Raw genomic sequence first — 13426 nt, 5'->3', positions numbered from 1 at the left:
ATTTTTAAAATAGCTAACAAAGAAGTGAGTTTCCAGGTTTCCATATGGTTTATCCATAACATCATTATTATGGTTAATCCTCTCCCCTTCTCTACTCCATCCTCCTCCACTGATGTGTGGTGACGGGGTGGGGATAAAGGGGTGGGGATAAGAATAGTAAAATTCAGCAGTTGCTTAGGAATCTTCACTGTAAGCCTGCCCAGTTTTCTGTGTTCTAACTCAAAAAAATGTAACTTCTTTCTTCTCCTTTCTATCTCTTCTTTGGATCCTGGCAAAATCCTAAGGATGCATGCTTGACACTCTGGGCACTCGGTTTCTCTGAAGAATACTCCCCATGCCATACAGCTGCATAAAGACCTCTATCACTGAGCCATCTGCATTTTTGGGCCCTAGCTCAACAGACATGCCTTTCTTCCTCTTCTCTATTTCCCTCCTCTTAATAGCTGCCAAGATTTACAGCTTTCTAGCCTTAATGTTTTTCTTTCAACCTCTAATAATTGTCCCTGACCTTTAAAAATTGATAAAAATCTATTTTAAGGCATTTTTTAAATATATGATTTATTATCATTAACTATAGCTATGATGCACTGCAAAAGACCACTAAAAGCTTTGTCCATTTTCTATTGGAATTTGACTTTCTTTTCAAGAGGTAAGAGGTAAAGATACACTGGAAATGGAAACACACGGCCTATCACATTTACTGTAAATGTTTTTCCATTTTGTCAGCACACTTAAACTATTTCAAAAATTTTTGCTGACAGAAAGCTGGAAGAAGCCATTCTGCATGCAGTTCAATGGGAGAGGAGAAATCACCAGTGAAGATACTTAACAGTGGACACTGCAAGCCTTATATTTGGCCATCCAGGCCAAATGAGCCAATGGGTGCAATAGTGGCGTATCTGTCATGGTGGAAACCAATTTTCCTCTAATTGGACTGGAGGCCAGCTCCATGGGAGGGAATACATCCCTGATACTGAAAACTTAAAACAGGGGTAGTCATGAGCCCTAGGGTGTAACGTCTGCTGCTATCTGGCTAAATATATATACTATGTTTATCACTGCCCAGTAAGCACTTCTTTTAATGTTCATACCCTTATATTAATGCTACTCTTGCTTTTGGTAGAAAATCTTCTCTTTTCAAATGGTAGTGACCTTGGGATGACTCAAAGAGTATCGTGGTGCTGGAAAGAAGTGACAGGAGTGCTCAGCACTGCAATATCTCTATCACACCTTCCAAGGCTCAGGGTCTATTGTGGAAGAGGTGTCGGAAAGAATGTAAGGGCAAATGAATGGTAGGACTCCTTACAACATGCTGCCCCAGACACAAAATGGCCTGGATATTCATGACTTCACAGTGCCTGACACTACCTACACAAGACCATCATAATAGGAGGAAAAGATGATGACATCAAAATAAAAGAGAGACTGATTGAGATGGGGAGGGGATTTAATGGAGAATGGAGTTTCAAAGGGGAAAGTGGGAGGAGGGAGGGTATTATCATAGGATATTTTTTATAATCATGGAAGTTGTAAATAAAAAATAATTTGAAAAGAAAAAAAATTCTTGCTGGGTGTGGTGACACACACCTTTAATCCTAGCACTTGGGAGGCAGAGGTTGGGGGATTGTAGCGAGTCTGAGGTCACTCTGAGACAACACAGTGAATTCCAGGTCAGCCTGGGCTAAAGTGAGACCCTACCTCGAAAAACAAAACAAAACAAAAAGTTATTGTATGTATTTCTTCTTTTAAAAAATGATTTCAAGTCTGGGAAGGACAACTCAGCAATTATAGGTGCTTGCTTGCAAAACCTGCTGACTGGGGTTCAATTCCCTAGTATCTGTATAAAGACAGTACCTATGTGACTGCAGTTCTTTTGTAGTAAGTAGAAAGAGACCCATGTGCACATGCATACACACTCTCTTCCTTTTTCTCTCTCTGAAATAAAAATGTTTTTTAAAAATTATTTCAAATTTTACATTTAATTTCTTATGATCTCCAGAATGTATCTTGATGTAAATGGTCTATTTTATTTTTCTTCTAAGAAGTATTTGCTTAAGTATTTTAGGTAAAGAACACTAGTAACTGAAGTGGAACTGTGTCCAAAAAGAATTGGTAAATATCCTTTTGCCTCCCTGGGATTGTAGACTCAGAGCTTGGAAAGTGCTTCAGAAAACTAAATGTTCCTAAACAATGAACTCTAGGGCTGGAGAGATTGCTTAGTGGTTAAGGTGCTTGCTTATAAAACTAAAGGACCCAGGATCGATTTCCCAGGACCCACACAAGCCAGATACACAAAGTAGTGCATGTGTCTAGAGTTCATTTGCAATGACTAGAGGCCTTGGTGTGCCTATTCAATCTCTCTCTCTCTCTCTCTCTCTCTCTCTCTCTTTCTCTCTTTCTCTCTTTCTCTCTCTCTCTCTCTCTCTCTGTCTTCCTCTTCCACAAATAAATAAAAATAAAATATTAAAAGAAAAAAAAAGAATGAACTCTACATAGAAGGGTAGGCTGGTTTGCCTCTGGGATATGTAGACATGACCTGATGGCTTTGGTCCCCATGTTTTTGGTGAGTGCCTAACAACCCTTAGGCAGGCAGGCATCCAAGATCATTTCCTTAGCATCCTTCCCACAAGGCTATACCCAGCTAATGTTCAGCCAAGAGGTTAGGAACTGGAGGAAGCCCCTTTATCAGTGTTTGCTTTCACTGCAGTGAAGTGATAATATGTTTGTGTAAAAAGAGGAAGCGGCAGGCAAGATGACCTCATGTTTGCTTCTCATTTCTGGCAGGTTTCAGATGTTTCAGCAAGAAAATTCAACTGAAAACGTTCCTCACACCAAAATTCCCCCAGACCAACTTGGACATATTTAAGCTGATATCAGAATGTTGATTTTCTTAGCATGAAAGGTGCCAGTTATGTAGCTTATGAGCAGCTGGCCTTCTGGCCACTTTTTGTTCTCATATTGTAGTGGCCTTTCTGTGGCCTTTTGCTCCCCTCCATGGTCCTTCACTGTGCTTTGCATATCAGTTCCTTTGCATATTTTCCTTTAGGGACCTCCCACACCTCTTCCATGCTGCCATAGTGATTGGCGGGGTCCAGGGATAGTCAGTGTAGGGCTTTTTGCCTGAGCCTTTGACTTGAGCCCCTGAACTGCTATGACCATTCTGCTCCAGCCAGGGACGGGAAGGGAGCAGGCTGAGGGAGAAAGCAGAACGGACCTGAGACTTGAGAGGCACTCAATCAGACTTCAGCCTGCAATCTTAAATATTTATTTATTCAAGAGAGAGAGAGAGAGAGAGAGATAGAAAGAGAGAGACTGGGCATGCCAGGGCCTTTAGCCACTGCAAATGTGCCACTTATGCATCTGGTGTTAGTTGGGTACTGGGGAATGGAGCTCTGGTCCTTAGGTTTTGTAGGTAGATGCCTTAATCACTGGGGAACCTCTCCAGCTCTCAGCCTGCAGTCTTCAATGCAACTCCACTTAGTTGCATAAAATAATAAATTCCCTTTTGTTTCTTAACATCAACTTGAGTTGGGCTTCCTCAGGGTTGTGTCATTGAAAGTCTTAACAACAATATTGTCATGTTGCTTTACTTATATATACTCTGGCAATTTTAGCTCCTCACAATTAAGTTGCTTCGTCTCATTGCATTACCCTAAGATTATTGAGAATGAAGTTTGTTTGTTGTTTGTTTGTTTGTTTGTTTGAGGTAGGGTCTCATTCTAGCCCAGACAGCCCTGGAACTCACTCTGTAGTCCAAGCTGCCCTTGAACTCATAGTGATCCACCTACCTCAGCCTTTGAAGTACTTGGGTTAATGGTATGAGCAACCATACCTAGTGAGAGTGAATTTTAAAAACCAACATCTATTTACCTTAGCATATATGTATATGTATATATACACACAGTTCTTCAATATCTGGTTGGCTTATTTTTTGTGCTGGGATTGAACCAAGGGTCTTGCATGTTAGGCAAACACTGTATCCATATGGATGCTTTAAAAAATATTTTATTTATTTCAGAGAGAAAGGCAGATGGAAAAAGAGAGAATGGGCACATCAGGGCTTCTAGCTGCAGCAAACTCCAGATGCCACCTTGTGCATCTGGTGTTACGTGAGTACTGGGGAATAGATCTGGGTCCTTAGGCTTTGTTGACAAGTGTCTTAACCACTGAGAAACCTCTCCAGCCCCCACTTGGTTGTTTTTTTTTTTTTTTTTGACAAATACCCATGTCCCATTCTGATTTCTATACCCAGAGATTATTCCTTTACCTTTTCTTCCAGCCTTTAATCCTAGCACTCGGTACTCCCAAGGCTGAATTGGGAAAGTCTCCATGATTATAAAGTGAGTTCCAGGTCAGTTTGAGGTAGAGTAACACTCTCTTAAAAAAGATAAATGCCAGACATAGTGGCACACACCTTTAATCTCAGCACTTGGGAGGCAGAGGTAGGGAGGATCGCCATGAGTTCAAGGCCACCAGAGACTACATAGCCTGAGCTACAGTGAAACCCTACCTCAAAAAACCAAAAAAAAAAAAAAAAAAAAAAAGAAAGAAAGAAAGAAAGAAAAAGAAAATTGTATATAATGGGGGCTGAAGAAATGGCTCAACGGTTAAAGGCACTTGCTTGCAAAGCTTATGTCCCTGGTTTGATTCCCAGTAGTACCTACATAAAGCCGGATGCACAGCAGCGAGAGGCCCTAGAGCACCCATTCTCTCTCTTATTCTCACTCTGCTTGCAAATAAACAAAGGTAAAAACAAAACTAAACAGGTATAAATGTGTACAACTGTTTTGCTTGTTTTTGTTTTATATTTGAGACAGTCTTATATAGCTGTGAACTCATGATCCTCCTGCCTCAGCCTCCTCTCCTGTGAGCGTTGGAATTCTAGGCATGAGCTACCACACCCAGCCTTAGACATGCAGGACTGCAGGCTGTAGGACAAGGGTGCTTCTGTCTACAAGGTCCCTCTAAGCTTAAATGCCTGCATGTGCACCTATCAGCCAGGCTCTTCCGTTGCGGGGGGGGGGGGGGGGGGGGGGGGGGGGGGGGATTTTCTATTTATAGTCCCAGGAAGGGGATTGGCACCAGGAGGTTTGATGTTCTGAAACAAAGTACACTATTATTTCAAAAGGCTGGTGCTTTTGTGAAAGAAAAAGTATCATTTGAATCAAGTTCTTAAACTACCTTTTGTTTTGTTTTGTTTTGTTTTTGTTTTTCGAGGAAGAGTCTCACTCTAGCCCAGGCTGACTTGGAATTCACTATGGAATCTCAGGGTGGCCTCAAACTCACGGCAATCCTCCTACCTCTGCCTCCTGAGTGCTGGGATTAAAGGCGTGCGCCACCACGCCTGGTAAATTCTTAAACTATCTTGTTTACAGCATCTATTCCAATGGCTTCTCCTTTATTTTTATTGTATCTTTCCTCTAATCGTTTACAGAAAAATCTCAATCACTTCTAACTCTCAGCCACCCAAGAAAAGCTAACCAGTTTGTCTCTTCTTTTTCTGGGGTAACAGATTTTTTGTTTTGTTTTTGCTTTTCAAGGTAGAGTCTCTAGTCCAGGCTTACCTGGAATTCACTATGTGGTCTCAGGGTGGCCTTGAACTCACAGTGATCCTCCTATCTGTGTCTCCCAAGTGCTTGGATTAAAGGGATTTTTGTTGCCATCTTCCTCTAGCATTTAGATGAAGCATTTATCTCTACTTCACTGGCAGAACCTTTATACATATGAAATCCATGCTTTATAATATTTATTATTTAAAACCATTGGCTTGCACTTAGAACTGGCTTGGTAGTTAGAATCAGGAATGCCAATGATCTAAGCAGGAGTCTTTCATAGGAATTAAAACTTCCCTTTTTTTTTCTAGAAAAGTAATAATTGATAAATGCCCTTAGGAAGATGACCTGGGTTAAATCCTTCATTCCACCATTCAATTACTGTGTAATCATTTGCACATTATCTAGCCTCTCTGAGCTTGCTTGCAAAGCCTACCAGTACAGGTTCAAGTTCCCAGTACCCACATAAAGCCAGAAGCACAAAAGTGTCATATGCATTTGAAGTTCATTTATAGTGGCAGGAAGTCCTGCTGTGCCCATTTCTTGTTCATATTCAATTTCTGTCTCTCTTTGTCTAATTAAAAAAAATTCAGCTCCAGCACTATATAATTTGAGGCAAGATACCTAACCTCTCATTATCTCAGTCCCCTTACCTGAGAATAAACTTCTTACTTCAAAAAAATATTATATGGGTTCAATAAATAATATTTAAAGAGCACTTAGAAATAGTACCTCCCAAATACTCTGTGCTTTCTGAATTTTAACTACTGTTATTTGGTTAGTTAGTTATTGACAGGTAAAGGAGAGTGGTGATCCTGTTAGTTTAATTTTTAAAAAATATTTTTATTTATTTGAGAGAGAGAATGTGTGCATTCTGGGGCCTCCTGATGCTGCAAATGAACTCTGCACATGTGTTACATTTCACATATGGCTTTACATGGGTACTAGGGACTCAAACCCCAGCCATCAGACTTTGCAAAGTAGTTCCTTTAACTGCTGAACCATCTCTCTAGCTCAACTAGCCTTACTTTTAAAGTGTTGCTTGTAATGAACCAGGACAAGTACTGATAGCATGATATCTCCAAGCCCAGAGGTGCCCTCACATTTCACAGATATCTATCCAACTTAGAGATAGCTAAGCTAGAGTGAACACTCAAAAACAGAAAATGCTTATTATTCAGGATATCACCTCTAAATAGCAGCAGAGTTGTGGCCACCTCAATTAGGTCATCAGTGCCAGCAAATGATGAATCATAGCCCCATTTCTTCCTAATGGAAACTCACATGGCCACTGCTCACTTTCTATTTTTGTAATCTACCTTCATAGATGGAATTTTTGATTGGGAAGTGAGGAAGCCAGGGCTTATTCAGAAATTGTGTATGCTATCATATCAAGTTGGTAAAAATAATTTTTGCTCAGAATTAACTGATTGGAGGTAAGAAAGGAATAATAATCATGTAATTTAATTTCTAGAAAGAGTAAAAGGACTAAAAGATATCAAATAACCAAGTTGCCAGGTGTGGTGGTGCATACTTGTAATTCCAGCACTCCTGAGGCAGAGATAGGCAGATTGCTGTGGGTTTGAGACCAGTCTGCAACTACAGAATGAATTCCAGGTCAGCCTGGGCTAGAGTCAGACCCTACCTCAAACACACACACACACACACACACACACACACACACACACACACACCACAGTTAATCTGCTACTATTTCAACCAAGACAGCAAGGCAGATCTTGAGTCACCTTCCTAGCTGACTATTTTTATTGTCTTGTGATAACCATGGATGAAGAGTCTGAAAAGAACCTGAGCATTTTTCCCACGCCCAACTGGATTCTGTATTTCTTTACTGCATGCTTCTTGGATGTGTTACACTGTGCTTCAGAGAAACTTTTAATAAGTAAACAACAAAGTGAAGTTAGAGATGGTTGTGTGTTGGCCTGATTCAAAAACAGAGTAAACTGAGCATGGTGGTGCACACCTTTGACCCCAGCACTCAGGAGGCAGAGACAGAGGCAGACGGATTGCCCACCATGAGTTCAAGACCACTCTGAGATTACATGGTGAATTCCAGATCAGCCTGGGCTACAGTAAGACTGTACCTCAAAAAATAAAAATAAAAATATCAGAGTAGAAGAGTGGGAAGATAGCTAAGTGGCTAAAAGCACTTGCTTGCAAAGTCTGCTGGCCTGGGTTTGACTCCCCAGTACCCATGTAAAGCTAGACTCACAAAATGGAACATGCTTATGAAGTTTATTTGGGGCAGCAATAGGTCCTGGCATGCCCATACACACATACTCTCTCTGCTCAAGAATAAATAAAAAATATTTTAAAAAAAAACCAGGGTAGATTCATGTATTTTTAAGTTCTGAACTATATACTCCAGATATATGAAGAGTATGAGGATGGTGAAATCAACATCCACTAGGGGAATGTCCTCACAACCTATTTATTGCTGTGCATGAAACAAGCTCAGAGAAGGGATCAGTTAAGTCTGTTAGCCAGAGCACAAACTTATCAAAAAGAGTAATAAAAAGTGTTAAATGTTAGTGTGGCTCATAGAGAGGTCATTTCATTTAGATAAAAGAAGAAAACTAATATATAAAGAAGGATAAAATAGGTGTTGGGGAGATGGCTCAGTGGTTAAAGGCAGTTGCTTGCAAAGTCTGATGGCCTGAATTTGATTCCCCAATACCCACATAAAGCCAGGTACACAAAGTGGCACATGCATCTGGATTTTGTTTGCAATGGTAAGAGGTCCTGGTGTGCCCATTACCTCTGTCTTTCTCTCATTACAATAAATAAAATGTAATTTCATTATAACAAGTGAAAACATTAAAAAGAAGGGTAATTTAAAGAGAAAAGCTCCTGGAGGCAAAGGTTTTGAAGATATCAATGAAATATGTTAGTAACAATTTCTGGTATTTGAATTTATGAGTTTTAGTGAAACAAAAATGTCAGTTCTTTTTGAATTATTCATATGAAACTAACAATTGTAAATTCACATATGTAAGAAACTTCAGTGAGGGTGTGTGAAGCATCTCGAGTAAAATTTTGAAAAACTCTTCACTGTGATTCTTCCTTAAGAACTTACTGAAAGGAACAAACTGTATCTTTCCATCATCTTATTAAAGTTCACGATCTTAATTATAAATCAGCTCTATAAATGGATGCCTTCTACCCTCCAGGGCATACCTTAATTAATGCCAAGTGAAAAGTAAATAATGATGATTCTGTTCTTTTTATTGCTCTGAGGAAAGATGATTATTATTTTTGTAATTTTAGCTATCCAACATCTACCATTTTTCCATTTGTGATGAGGAATAGGGGCTATGTTCTATTTTATATATCCTTGGAAACAGGTGGTGCTTACACTTACTTAAAAGGGAGCCAACATCACAGATTTTCTGTCCCAGAACAGAAAAGGAGCTGGGCCAATAAACTGGGTATTTCATCAAGGATTAGCTCACTGGGCATGCTCTCTTGACACTTGGAACTTGAGATTCAAGTCATGGTTGGGGTCCTTTGTTGTTACTAAGTTAAAAGTGTGCTGACTCATGTGCTCTGTTTGGCAACCTGTCCAGGTACCCAGAGATTCCATGTGCTCTGTTTCATGACCTCTCCAGGCACCCAGAGATTCCAGTATTTCTGATTTTCTACTTATTGACCAAGCCTGATTTTCTATCAATTAATTAAATGTTTAATTTATTTATTTAAGAGAAACAGAGAAAGAGAGAGAAGATATGGGTGGGCCAGGGCCTCCTGTCACTGAAAATGAACTCCAGCTGCATCAGCCACTTTGTGCATCTGGTTTTATGTGGGTAGTAGGAAAACGAACCCAGATCATCAGGCTTCAACTGCTGAGCCATCTCTCAAGTCCCTCCATTAAAATTTTTTTTCAAGGTAGGGTCTCAGTCTATCCCAGGCTGATCTGGAATTCATTATGTAGTCTCAGGGTGACCTCGAACTGACAGCAATCCTCCTACCTCTGTTGCCCAAGTGCTGTGTTTAAGTGATGTGCCACCACACCTGACCCTGTCCATTAACTTTTTTAAGGTTGACATTCTTCCAATGAATTAACTCTCATGTATATAGCCAATTTTGATTGCTCACAAACTAAGACCTTTCCTGAAAAATGCCAGGTAGTGTTCTCAATTTAGGATGTGCATTTATGTGCCAATTACAAAAAGAACTTACTTTCTTATATTGTGTTTCCCATTACTTTGTATTTTTTTCCTAGAAAATTTTTAAGAATCATCAAGCAATTCTTCACAGTATGATACATTTCTCTACTCTAAATAAATATTTTTTTGTTAATATTCTAAAATTAGCATTCACTTTTTTTTTTCAGTGCTGGGATTGAACCTTGGCCTCACACATTCTAGGTAAGTGCTGTATCACTGAGTTTCACTCCTAGCCCCTACATTCATTAGAAGAATCAAACATGCTGGGCATGGTGGTGCATGCCTTTAATCCTAGCATCCCAGAAGCAGGTAGGTGGATCACCATGAGTTCAAGGCCACCCTGAGGATACCTAGTGAATTCCAGGTCAGCCTGGGCTAGAGAGATACCCTACCTTGAAAAACTAAAAAAGAAGAAGAAGAAGAATCAGACACCTAGTTCTAGTTCTAAATTAAGAAAAAGTTGAATTTATATTAATTTATATTAATGGTAGTACTTTGCCTAATGGTGTAGAGAGCTGAGGAAATGAATTATTCTTTAAAAGTCTTTTACCTTAAGTAATTTCATATCATTATTCAAGTTTTCTAAGGCTAGGGATATAACTTAGTGGTAGAGTACATGCCTAGCATGTGTAAGGCTCTGGTGGGACTCCCAGTATCAAATAAGTAAATCACCAAACAGACAAACAAAGTGGAACACTTTACTTACTGTTTGGATAGTTTCTATGATTTTAGATCTTTCAAACATCATCATTCAAATTTGATGCATGTGTATGTACCTGCACAGGTGGAGGCCAGGGGACAACTGTAACAATTATCTTCTTATTCCCAGGACAAAACACCTGACCAGAAGGAGTTTATGGAACGGAAGGGCTTATAGTATTTTTAAAAATAATTTATTTTATTTATTTGAGAGAGGAAAAGAGGTGGGGGGGGAGACAGAATGTGTGCAGCAGAGCTTCTAGCCACTGCAAATGCATTGACACATGCGCCCTCTGTGCATCTAGCTGACGTGAGTACTGGGGAATCAAACCAAGGTCCTTTTGCTTTGTACAAGCACCTTAACCGCTAAGCCATCTCTCTAGCCCCAAGGGCTTATAGTTTTGAGGAGAAGTTTCTAAAGCATTCCAAAGCAGACAGCCAGGGCATCCTATCTCCACAGCAGTGGTACGAAGAGTTATGAACACTCAGTTGGGCTGGAATAATAAACCTCCAGGTCCACCTGCAGTGACAGTTGCCTAGCAAGTAGTTGGGGATTAAGAATAAGGCTTGCCCGCGGCCCCGGAAGCGCCTCGTTCCGGCGGCGGCGGTGGGTCGCTCGGCGTCATGGCGTGGGGGCTGGGCGGCTGAGCTCGGGGTGAGGGGCGGGCTCAGCGCTCGGAGCCGGGGGCGGCCGCCGCTGTAAGGAAGCCGGCGTCATGGCTACCTCCGCCGTCTCCTCCGAGCACTTTGAGAAACTGCACGAGATCTTCCGCGGCCTCCATGAAGACCTACGAGGGGTCCCGGAGCGGCTGCTGGGAACGGCGGGGACCCAAGAGAAGAAGAAGTTGGTCAGAGATTTTGATGAAAAGCAACAGGAAGCAAATGAAACGTTGGCAGAAAAGGAGGAAGAACTACTATATGCACCCATGTCTTTCCGTAACCCCATGATGTCTAAGCTTCGAAACTACCGGAAAGACCTTGCCAAACTCCATCGGGAAGTGAGAAGCACACCTTTGACAGGCACACCTGGGGGCAGAGGAGACATGAAGTATGGCGCATACGCCCTAGAGAATGAGCACATGAATCGGCTACAGACACAAAGAACATTGCTTCTACAAGGCACTGAAAGCCTGAACCGAGCTACCCAAAGCATTGAGCGTTCTCATCGAATTGCTACAGAAACGGACCAGATTGGCTCAGAAATCATAGAAGACCTTGGGGAACAGAGAGACCAACTGGAACGTACCAAAAGCAGACTGGTAAATACAAGTGAAAACTTGAGCAAAAGTTGAAAGATTCTCCGCTCGAGGTCCAGAAAAGTGACAACCAACAATCTGCTGCTCTCCATCATCATCTTACTGGAGCTGGCCATCCTAGCTGGTCTGGTTTATTACAAATTCTTTCACAAGCACTGAACATCCTGTACAGAAGGGTTTGTGGACCAGAACCTTGGCCCCGTGAACGAATGGTGTTAGGAATGTTAAATGTGTTGCTGCCGTGGGTTAGATGCAAGAATGCACTGTGTAGCCAAACTGTGGGAGAAGGGAGAGTGATGGGAAAACCACATAAATGTCAAGGAAAAGCAACAAGACCACTATGATATACCAAGGTAATAAATGCTGTTTATCACTTCTTAAAATTTACATGGTATTATGACATTAATACCTAGTGAGCAGCAAAAAAAAAAAAAAAAAAAATCATTTACAGTAGTAGTATTGGTTACCATAATGGAGAACAGAAGTTTGCAATTGTGAGAATGCACCTATGTTCTCATTAAGGCAGTATTGACCCAGACAGCCATTTAATATCTGTCTCCTAAAATGCTTTGCAACTCTGGAATGCCCACTGTAGAAGGTGCCAGTGCACAGTATTTCCTAAATTCTCACACGTTCTTCATTTTCTGACTCATCTGGTGAACTTGGGGTAGGAAGCTGGTCATAGACAATATGTCCTCCTTCTCTTGTCTGACCAAAACTTGAAGCAATCACATCCACTGCAAGGCTAGCTGTGGCCTTCGCTTCTTCCTCTGAAGTGGCCAGCTGAGGATTGACTTCAACAAGGTCTAGTGCTGACAGCAGCCCTGGAAGAATGAAGTATAGAAACCTCAGGTGGGGCTGGAGGGATGGCTTAGCAGTTAAAGTGCTTGCCTGCAAAGACAAAGGACCCAGGTTTGATTCCCCAGGACCCACATAAAGCCAGGTACACAAGGTGGCACATGCATCTGGAGTTCATTTGCAGTGGCTGAAGGCCCTGGTGCACCCATTCTCTCTCAAATATTATAAAAAATATTTATAAAAAAACCTCAGGCTAGATAGATGGCTCAGCAGTTAAAGCCTAACAACCTGAGTTCAATTCCCTAGTATCTACCTGATGCACAAAGTGGCACATGTGTATGGAGTTTGTTTGCAGTGGCTAGAGGCCCTGCTGCACCCGTTCTCTGTGCTAGGCATGGTGGTGCACACCTTTAATTCCAGCATTTATGAGGCCGATACAGAATTGCTATGAGTTTGAGGCCAGCCTGAGACTACATAGTGAATTCCAGGTCAGCCTGGGCTAGAGTAAGACCCTACCTTGAAAATTAAAACCCATCAGGCTGGAGAGATGGCGCCTAGAGGTTAAGGGGCCATAAGCATAAGGTGATGTACACATGGAGTTCAACTTCAGTGGATAGAGGCTCTAGTGCACCAATTCTCACATTAAAAAAAAAAATACAGGAACAAAAACCAAGACAACCAAAAAAGAACCTCCTGAAATTCCCTGGCTACTACTTTCGATGGCAGTCATTGTGCCTGAAGAAACAAGTCAATTTCCACTGTAAGACTGCCCATTGTCAGCCCTTGGACCTCATCTTTACCAAATCTAACAGAAAATAGTATGTTAGAGTAGGACTGGAAGAAACCTTGAAGGTAGTGAAACAAATCTATCCTGTTAAGCTATCCCAACAGGCCCAGGTGTCAGGCCTTGTTTTGTTTTCCCTGTGCTATGGAT

The 13426-nt window shown here is 41.2% G+C and overlaps 1 pseudogene; it reads left to right on the top strand.

Annotated features, from left to right (window-relative positions):
* Positions 1 to 11130: 11130 nt before the first annotated feature.
* Positions 11131 to 12667, top strand: LOC101617462 (annotated as a pseudogene).
* Positions 12668 to 13426: the final 759 nt, after the last annotated feature.

The sequence above is a fragment of the Jaculus jaculus genome, chromosome 8, assembly GCF_020740685.1.
Source record: "Jaculus jaculus isolate mJacJac1 chromosome 8, mJacJac1.mat.Y.cur, whole genome shotgun sequence".
NCBI classification, from domain to species: Eukaryota; Metazoa; Chordata; class Mammalia; order Rodentia; family Dipodidae; genus Jaculus; species Jaculus jaculus.
Note: the sequence above shows the minus strand (reverse complement) of the source record. Positions and strands in the feature narration are given on the sequence as shown.